General features: G+C 46.1%; 1 long non-coding RNA gene across 1 annotated transcript; it reads left to right on the forward strand.

Annotated features, from left to right (window-relative positions):
• The first annotated feature begins 747 nt into the window (after positions 1–747).
• LOC112588784 (uncharacterized) lies at positions 748–4,719 on the forward strand. Its single transcript, XR_003113044.1, has 3 exons — positions 748–861; positions 4,273–4,520; positions 4,653–4,719. It is a non-coding gene; the product is annotated as an uncharacterized LOC112588784 (long non-coding RNA).
• The last annotated feature ends 4,905 nt before the right edge of the window (positions 4,720–9,624 follow it).

Raw genomic sequence — 9,624 nt, forward strand, 5'->3', positions numbered from 1 at the left:
AAGTCGTTCACTCGTTCGGGCATTCCCGAACTTTCCTTTTATTCGGAATAGCGAATAGTGAAACGGTAAATATCGGGATGTGCACTCTTCAAACTGCACCGCGCTATACTTTCTGTACTCGGAGTAACTCCCTCGATTCGCTGGCACGAGAGGTATGCGCAAGAGCATCGAACGGAATGGAGATATCGATCTATATCAATCGCCGTTGTTCACGGCTAACCGCCATTTGCCCTCACCGGATCACCGGTGATTCTCAACATGGCGTCGCGATCGTTTCACCCGTGCCGGTCGTTATCGATTCGTGCGTCGCGTTCGTGCCAGTGAGATTCGTCGCAAAAATGACTCGCCGAGTCAATATCGGGAGTGCCGCGTAAAGTTGTCGCGCAATGGTTCATGCTTTACGCGGGGATGCGCGACGCCGTACATCACACGGCCGGGACAGCGTCGCGTCGTTTTACGCCACCGGGCGCGCATAATCTAACCGATGACGGTCGCGCGCCGCACTACCGCGCGCGCGTTTTTCTCGCTCGCGCTCTCGCCTCGTTAATCGGCCGTGGGGCAACGAAGCTCGTCGCAGGCCGCACGCCGCCGAATATACAGCAACGCACGGCCGCTCATCGTTATTGTCGTGCTTTGGGCGCGCTTTTTTCCCAATACGCGTCAATTCTTGCGCGCGAGCGAGTGAGCGAGAGGGAGAAAAGAAGAGAGAACGAAAAGGAAAGAGAGAGAGAGAGAGAGAGAGATAGAAAGAAGAAGCGCGTCCGTTAGGAACGGAATATAACGAGAACGAAGATCTGGACCGGAACGGAAATCTGGACGAGAGGGACGAGCGGTTGGTCGTGACGATACGCCACGCAATGGGTAAGTAAATTTATTCGATGAATGCGGATAATTCAATTATAATATCGCCACAGCGAATGGCGGGCGGAAGTTGCGCGCCGCCCGCCCCCTCGCGATCCCGCGAAACAATAAATCTCACGCAAATACGACATTTTTTCGAACCGCCGCGGAATTTATTTTCCCCGCAAAGCGTTGATATTTGAAAAAAAGGAGGAAACAACGCGAGGCGAAAACAGTTCTCGCTCGATCGGACGGGCAGCATCGATCGCGCACGTTGTTGCAGCATTTATTCATAGTTATCAGCGCAGTCCGCGAAAGAAGTTGCTTTCGATAAAATGACTCGTTTATTATATTGAGCTGCTTTCGCAGCACATTCTCGTTGCGTTCGTTCTACGGCGGAAATTGCATTAGCCGAAATAATAAATTAGGGCGAATGCGATTTAGCTGGCATGACGCTGCGCGAGTGAAATCGTTCTCCATTTTTTTTTTCTTTTTTCTTTTGTTTCACAATCAACTCACCGCCTCACCTTATTTACGATTCCGTAGCGGATTGATGTTTGCCCGTTTCACGGAAAAAAACGTCAACCTCTCATATTTGTACCGACGTCATATTGTGATTGAAACTTTTTCCAAGCGCGCGTGCACATGATCGAGTGGTGCGCGTTGTAACAATAATACCGCAACGAAAGCCTCGAGTGCGCTAATTATCCGTACAATACGAGTCTCGTACCTCTTTCGAGCACCTCACACATCACGTTGTCAATTTCACGACATGTGGTGAGAGCTTACGGCCTCTCACACGATCATTCACTGCACCACGGACTCGATGTGTGTGTGTGTGTGTGTGTGAGAGAGAGAGAGAGAGAGAGAGAGAGAGAGAGAGAGAGAGAGAGAGAGGGAGATGGAGATGGAGAGAAAGAGCTCTATTTTTTGGTACCTTAAAACTCGCGGCCGGGAAAGCAGATAAAGGATTTTACTCGTAGCCTGACGAACGACAATGTTAGCGGGCGGAACGAATCAGGGATTTCTGGGCTTTCCCCGAAAAGAAACCGATATCACGGCGCGTAGCTCCGCGTTCTCGCTCGCTCGCTCGCTCGCGCGGACTCTCATGTATATGTACATGCGAAATCGCACAAAATACGAGATACGCCGTGATGAAATTCGAGGGGAGGATACACGACGCGCGCGCCCGTCGACGAAAAATACAGTCCAAAGGAAAAAGAAAACTTTCCATTAGGGACACGGTTTCGGCGTATATACGGTAACGCCGGCGCACGTTTTCTACGTGACGACGAAGGAACGGATTATCGGAATATGCGGAATTTCTTACTCGATGCGATATGAAAATGTGTTCTCGGCTCTTGGAGCCATCGCTCCCTCCCCTCTTGTCGTCCTTATGTATTCGCTTTTCAATATTCGTGCTCGAGTGTGGTCGAGTGAAAGGGAGAGAGACAGAGACAGAGACAGACAGAGAGAGAGAGAGAGAGAGAGAGAGAGAGAGAGAGAGAGAGAGAGAGAGAGAGAGAGAGAGAGAGAGAGAGAGAGAGAGAGAAAGAAAGAAAGACAGTGAGAGGGACAGAAAGAGTTGCTCATACGATGATATAATTTAAGACATCTGAGAACATGACCGGATGTCATATAACATTTAACAAGAGGATGTCATGTAATCGAGAGGATATCGAAGAACCACTCGGCGATTGTATTTTCTGTATTTTCAGTTTTATTCGCGTGCTTCACAGGGGTCGTTGATTCTTGACCGACAGCGGAACCGCTTATTTTATTCGTCGCTGTTGCTAAATATTAGTCAGTGGCGAGATATACGCGTCTATTACTGTCTATCTTTTATCTTTCGGAAAGGATCTCACGCGACGATAATAAATTGCATTGTAGAGATCGTGGAAGGTTATTTTAAGTCGCGGACAATCCATCCTGCAGCGAGATATTTCCGACGTGATCCGCGATAAAGCGCGACGAGACAGTGCGTAATGATTTATCATATATATCGCGAACGCATTACGAGCACATGTGATTTTTTGCTTTCTCTTCGCTCCTCCAACGTTGCGAGTTGTCGAATCACGCGTTTCACGTTTTATCCGACATCGACGAAGCGCTCTCGCGCGCGCACGGATCGGGCTCACATCCGCGGCTTCAACGTGCTTCAGCGTTTTTACTTTCCGCGTCGTCGAACCGATAATCTATTTCCAGAAATATATTTCTCGCGCGCGCGCGCGCGCGCGTGCATCTCTCGCTCCGGCACGACGATCGGATTGATATCGCGAAAACGGCGCCGTGACGCGTCGTTTATCGCTCTCTCGCCAGCGTTGGCGCGCGCGCGCGGGCGCGCCGAGGGTTTTTCCGGGCGTAGGTTACGTGAAAAGGTTCCCGCTTCCTGGGTAAATCTAATATCGTTCTTACCTACGTCTCGCGGAAGAATGGAGACGCGAAGCGGTAGCTTCGGTAGCTACGCGCGGCAAAATCGGCCGTGCGGCTGCCGAAGACACCCGCGACTCGCGCGTTCTACCTCTCGCACATGGCGCGAGTGCATGGCGTCTGGTTACTCCGGCGAAACAATCGTCAACAGTAGTCGTCGACGGAATGGAAGCCAATAACCGACGGCTAAAATTACGCCCGCCGATATATCGTCCATATCGCCGCGTATATCACCGCGCAATCTGTACTTTCGAGCGATAATTTACGAACGGTAATTAACCACCAAGACAAGTGTCAGACGTAATTAACCGTCGGTATATCATTGGGACCTATTGAGCTCAATTTCGGCTTTTGAGTTTCTCTGTCGAACACTTTTTAACTATTCGCAGGTGAAAATTGATGTTTCATGACTCGTACTTTTTTTCCAAGAGTCTTCAGAAAAAGCCAAGAGGGAAAAACGTGGAGAAATCCTGTAGGATAAAATTGGTCCTATTTCGCATTTATATAGCGTGTTTATCAAGAGTTAAAACGAGAATAGCTAGGAATTGATTTCAGTTACGATAATAGAATCGCTGATAAAATGTATTGATTCTCGTGCCGGTGACGATGCCAACATACAGCCCGCTCGATCGACTGGAGCTCCGCTCCAAATAACGATTACAAATAAGAATTCGATAAGTAAACGAATAAGCGGAACTCTTGGAATTTAGCGTTCGCTCATTCGACGATTGAAAGAGATCGTTTCCTCAGCACTTGAAACTTTCTAGCGTGGAATTATTTAGAGCTATAACTCTCTTTCTCTCGCTTTCTCCTTCTCCCTCAGATGGAGGAAACGCGTTGCGTGTCTGCTCATAGCGAAACCCAATTACTCGCGAGCGTTGCGCAATCGCAACGCTCGAACGCAACCGCCGAGGCAGACGGCGAACGGCGAAAGGTCGATTTGTTTGTTTATTGACAAATTTTTCTCGTTATTCGCACTGACATGAGTCTTCTTTGTTACAGATCTGTGTTCGAAAACAAATCGGCCGAGCGCGCCGTAGGTCGACGCGACCTTCGGCGTAACGCGTATAGCTCCGCGATCATAACAGTGTCGGACGTGGGACAGTGAGCAAGCAAGACGACGTCGTCTGTAGTTTTCAGTTCTGTTAAATTAATCGGAGAGCTGGTATGATAAAAGTTTACAATATTCGCGCCGCGATCGTCGTGTCTGCTGCAGTCGCAAGCATTGAGAGCTTCGTGAGATCGCAAAGGTATGTATCACTTTGTGTCCGTATCAAATTTGTCCATATCAAGCACTTCTTTCGCTCTTGGGCCGAATATTATTTAATAATATTACATATAATAATATCTCTTAAGAAAATTATATATTTTTTCTGCTTCAGGTCTGACGAAATTTCTTACAGTCGCGCCGGGAAGGCTGATGGACTCGACCTGGTGGACAGTTCCGGGAGGTGATTCCAGTGGACGCGAATGCCGTACCGGAGGATCCGGTTCGGGCCAAGCAGAGTCGGCTCGAAGGTAAATTCATAAACTTTCCATATATTTCTCTTCTCTATCCTTTGTCGTTGAAAACCGGAATATAGTCGGGATTACAGGATAACTGGAATTACAAGCGCAAACGGTTAATCCGTTTGCATATCTTTGCGCTTACTTGTTAAAGTTAACCCGAATCCATATATTTAATTAATCGAATTGTTTACTTTCTTGTTTCAGATCTTGTAGCTGCACGTGGCCGACTCTGAGCTGCAGGTGATCGGTGAGTGAAAAATTAATTGGAAAACAAATGCGAGAAAATTTAAAATGATTGGTCTTGCGAATTCTCATACAAACCAATGTGATTTATATAGTTAGTCAATTTTGCACATATCTGTTGGTATTCTCAGATAAAACATACTATTTCAAACAATTAGGAGGTCAATTCTTAAGATGTTTATGCAATCGATGATTATCTAAATCTTGAGTAATCTGATTTTAATCTTTAACAAAATGATCTTTTATGTCAACATGTTATATATTTGGCTATTTATTTTAACATCTTGTCCGAACTATAGAATCATTTGGCAAAATTATTTATTTTAATGCGATCTCTCGATTGTTTTGGGCAACAATTGTTTTGGGTATAATGCGCATCAGAATTGCGCCACCGCGCATATATTATTTTGTTGGCGTTGACAGATTCGATTGTCTCGGTCATTAACTTTTTAAATTCGTCACGCGCGTGCTCCTGTCGCAATTACGTTTCGTAAATAAAGACGAATATTGTTGTATGAATTTCAATATCGCGCAAGTGAGTTTCGACAAAATATCATTCTCCCATGATTCTATTTGTAACGTTTTCACTCGTGATTATTTTACATTCTGCGGTTATTTTGCTCGCAAAATAAATTGACCGCGTTGACTTGGGATTGCCGCGGTTGACTTTTCGATTTTTCATACGCGATTTGCGAGCTGCTATCGTGTTTTCCAGAGATGCCGAAATTTCGTAAGCACGTTCGCGAAGAACCGAAACTGCAACGTATCGTGACAAATTTTCGTTGAACGAGTTTCATTAACCTCTCGTTAATCAAAACGGCAAATTCCGATCCGTCTTGAAATCTGTCATTTTGACGCCGTGTTTAATACGCCGTTAAAACGTGAGCTAATCGCGACGCGAGTAAAGTGTAAAGTGCAATCAACGTGGGACGACAGCGACTGGAGCCTACCGACTTCCGGTGACGAAGGGATGCAGCGGCTAATTTCAACGGAGAACCGGGCTGGATGTCGACGGACCTGACATCGGAGGATTCAACGTGAAAGGGTGAGCGTACAATTTGGATGCTCACAAAGCGTCACGTCAGTAGTAGTGCATACGTAGACATAAATTGCATTGGTTTGTAACGAAGGAAATAAGAGCGAATGTATATCGTTCTGCGGAACTATAACACAAATAATGAAATAAATTCACATCAGAAAAACTCGAATCGAAATTGATCGTGAATTTACTGATACTGATTTGTGGCTTAAATCTCTATTAATATCTTTGATCACACGTTCTGATCACATGTTTATCTTTACCACTTGTATTCCTTCTTTCTCACTTTTGAATCTTTATAAGCTTTTATTAAAATTCTCAACATTAGTAAAGAAAATTATTTAAAACTTTTGAAGAGGAATATTAATCTGGGGCAATCTGGGGCCACACCTGGGCGCTACTCTGGTTCAAATCGAATATTATAAATAATTCCGAAATATCTAAAAAAGGCAAAGATCTTTCTGCTATTTTCTCCGATATTCTCCATTGATCTTGCAAGTCACGTAAAATTTGCGAAATCGATGTAAATAATGGAGTTAATGTAGAAGCGAAATTTGACTGAGAAATACGAAACTTACGACTCGATCCGATCGAAAATATCCCTATCAACGGATATCCCTAGTGATACTTAAAAATAGCGCGTTCTGCAGTTCACCAGCCAACTTGAATCTCGCTCATAACTCGGCGACTTATCGCAACATTCTTGCATACGGATTTCCGGCACCGATTAAGTTGCGCAATGCGCCATTAAAGTATTGCACGATTACTCAGAGGACATTTTGTGCGCGGTGATACCATAAAGAGCGAAATGTCAGTAATGTCGACAGACCAAAAGAAACGCGTGTAGTTATTTCCGATATTAGCGACAAGAAATCTCCAATAAACCAGTGTACTCCGGCTAATGCAACCCGTTCTCCTCCTCTTACCGTATCTTTTTACGACTTTTCGCTCTACAAATTAGGTTTCGCAAATAGGAATGGGGGAAAATGAAGTTGCTTTAATGAAAATGTAATCTTTGTTTCACTTCCATTTGCGCCTCTTTCATCCGACGTCTCGTTTTTCGCCTCAAAGAGACCTGAAATAAATATCGCGCCCTCCCCCCTACCTACCCCCGGCTGTCTGTTGCCTATTTCTATCTTTCCATCTCCCTCCGTATTTATCAACATGCACCTCCGGGAAAACGCAAGAAGAAAATGACTTGACACATTGAACGGGGTGTTTTCGCGTGACCACTCGCACGTCGCGATCAAACGCGAGAGAGCTCACTCGCATGCGGGAAAAGTCCACCGAGTAGGCGGGAAACGCACGAGAAGGAAACGTTAAATGCCGTCGTCCGTGTGTACAGTCGCGTCCACGCGCGCGTACATACCGTGACGACGATGTGTGCACGCGAGGGCACACGCGTGTGAGCCTCCAAGAGTAGAAATCGACGGCACTGTCAACACACAGCGATTCGCTTCGTTGATTAGCTGCCTCGCATGTAGGTACGGCGCGTTAGATTGCTTGCTTTACCTAAATTCAGCGCCGATCGTGCGCCACGATTATTTCGAATTTCAAACAAAATTAGCAGAATAATTATGATTGACAAAAATTACGATCGATCTCGACGCGCATCGCGCGATCTTTTGTTCGCAAAACTTCTCCCTCAATAATTACGCGACAACCGAAGCAGAGCGTTGAGATTTCGAATAAGTCGAAGAATAAATTGACATTAGAGAATCACCAATAATCAATGCGATGTATTTTTATCAGCGATTAGAATGACGAGTTTTTATGAAAATATGCTGCTCGAAAACGAAAATGTATATTTGCTTTTTTAAATTTATTTGACATCCACACATTAAAGATGTGAAATCGTTATATAATTTCTGATTAATGTCTAGGTATCGTTATATAATTTCTGATACTTTTATAAAATTTTATAATTGTATTAAAGGATTCACGATCTTCGGAGCTCAGGAATACGATTCACGGTCTCAAAAGCTTACGATTTTTTTCGGAGTTGGCCATTTTTTCTTTCCGGGGTAAATAAAAGCGAATTACATTCGCGCAAAGCGAATTCATTTTCACGAATAATAATAAAATGCTATATTTTCGTTCTTCCGTATCTTTATATTCACCGCGATATCTTGTCTCCGTTCAGGCGACCACCTTGAAAGTTGGTAAGTCGATACTCGATTCATACTTCCCGTCGACGCTCGCAAATAACGGTGTTCCACCTCGTACTTAATTTACATGTCTCCATTACCGTAACTTCTCTCTCTCTCTCTCTCTCTCTCTCTCTCTCTCTGTCTCTGTCTCTGTCTCTGTCTCTGTCTCTGTCTCTGTCTCTGTCTCTGTCTCTCTCTATCTCTGTCTCCTCTCGTTTTTAACTGTGATACACGTAGTTCAGCCGGCTAGATAGGCGCGTAACCGACGCGATACATGTTCATCCAGGCTCTTCGACTCGACGACGCGGAAACGCTCGGTCGAATAGACGCATCTATTCACGTTTATATATTGCGATCCCGCGTGGAAACCGCGAGTGGTGTTATCGCCGGTAACATCGAGTTTCGATTAGCCCGTTCCTCGGCGACGGCTTCACCGTCTTAATCGAGCCGGCATAACGTATTCGTTAGTCTAACCCCGGCGTATACATCGCGCGATTTCGATATCGAGCCCGGGCCCGTCGATATGATTAGTTCACTTGGAAGTGGGAACCGAGCCGGCGGGCGGCTGCCTGCCTGCCTGCCTGCCTGCCTGCTAAACCCATGTGCGATGGTTTAACCGGGTCGAATAGCAGCACCCTATAATCGAAACGTTATAGCCATGCGCGGAGTGTAGATCATGTTATACGATCGCCTCCATTAACATACACATATATACTTCCACACGATGCGAGCGAGAGCACGAGCGCATGGTTGTGCGGGAGGGTGTATCGTGCCGCGGATGCTTGCGCGATCATAGGTGCATGCCATTCCATGCGGCGGCCGGCGCCGTTTTTGGCCGATAAAAGGGAGTTCATAGAACACACAGGCGCGCATATACACGTACATGCACGAACACATACGAGCGCAAATTCAGCGGGGGGAAGAACTCGTCAGGATGTCCGAATAGCTCGGCTCCGGCCCGTATCGACATTCCGCGCGTCTCTGTATCGAAATCGGCCCCACCGAAAGGATCAAAGGAGGTCCTCCTCGCGAGCGCGCGTTATTATGCGAGCCGCTGTACTCCGGAAGTCGGGAAAGTAAAGCCGGGCCGGAAAATGGATAAATGTGCGGCGGTGTGTCAGCTAATCGCGCGCTAGTCGATTCGACGTCAGTCGCGTCGCATTACGAGAATCGCTTCGCGGATTTATCAGCGACGATATGACTCGCGAATCGAAGCACGGAGATACGCGCGTGCGGGGGGAGAATGTGTGGAACGAGTGGCTAATTTTCGGACTCTTCTATCCTTGGTGTATCGGTTGTGTGAATTTCTACCCATGTTTCTCTTGATAAGATTTCGGAGGTTGCTAGAGCGAGTCTCTGTCCAGTCGCTGTTCGAATTCGAACGCGTCATTTATGATATGCGGGATTATAAAA

Source organism: Harpegnathos saltator, unplaced genomic scaffold (genome assembly GCF_003227715.2).
Source record: "Harpegnathos saltator strain DR-91 unplaced genomic scaffold, Hsal_v8.6 scaffold295, whole genome shotgun sequence".
Taxonomy (NCBI): domain Eukaryota; kingdom Metazoa; phylum Arthropoda; class Insecta; order Hymenoptera; family Formicidae; genus Harpegnathos; species Harpegnathos saltator.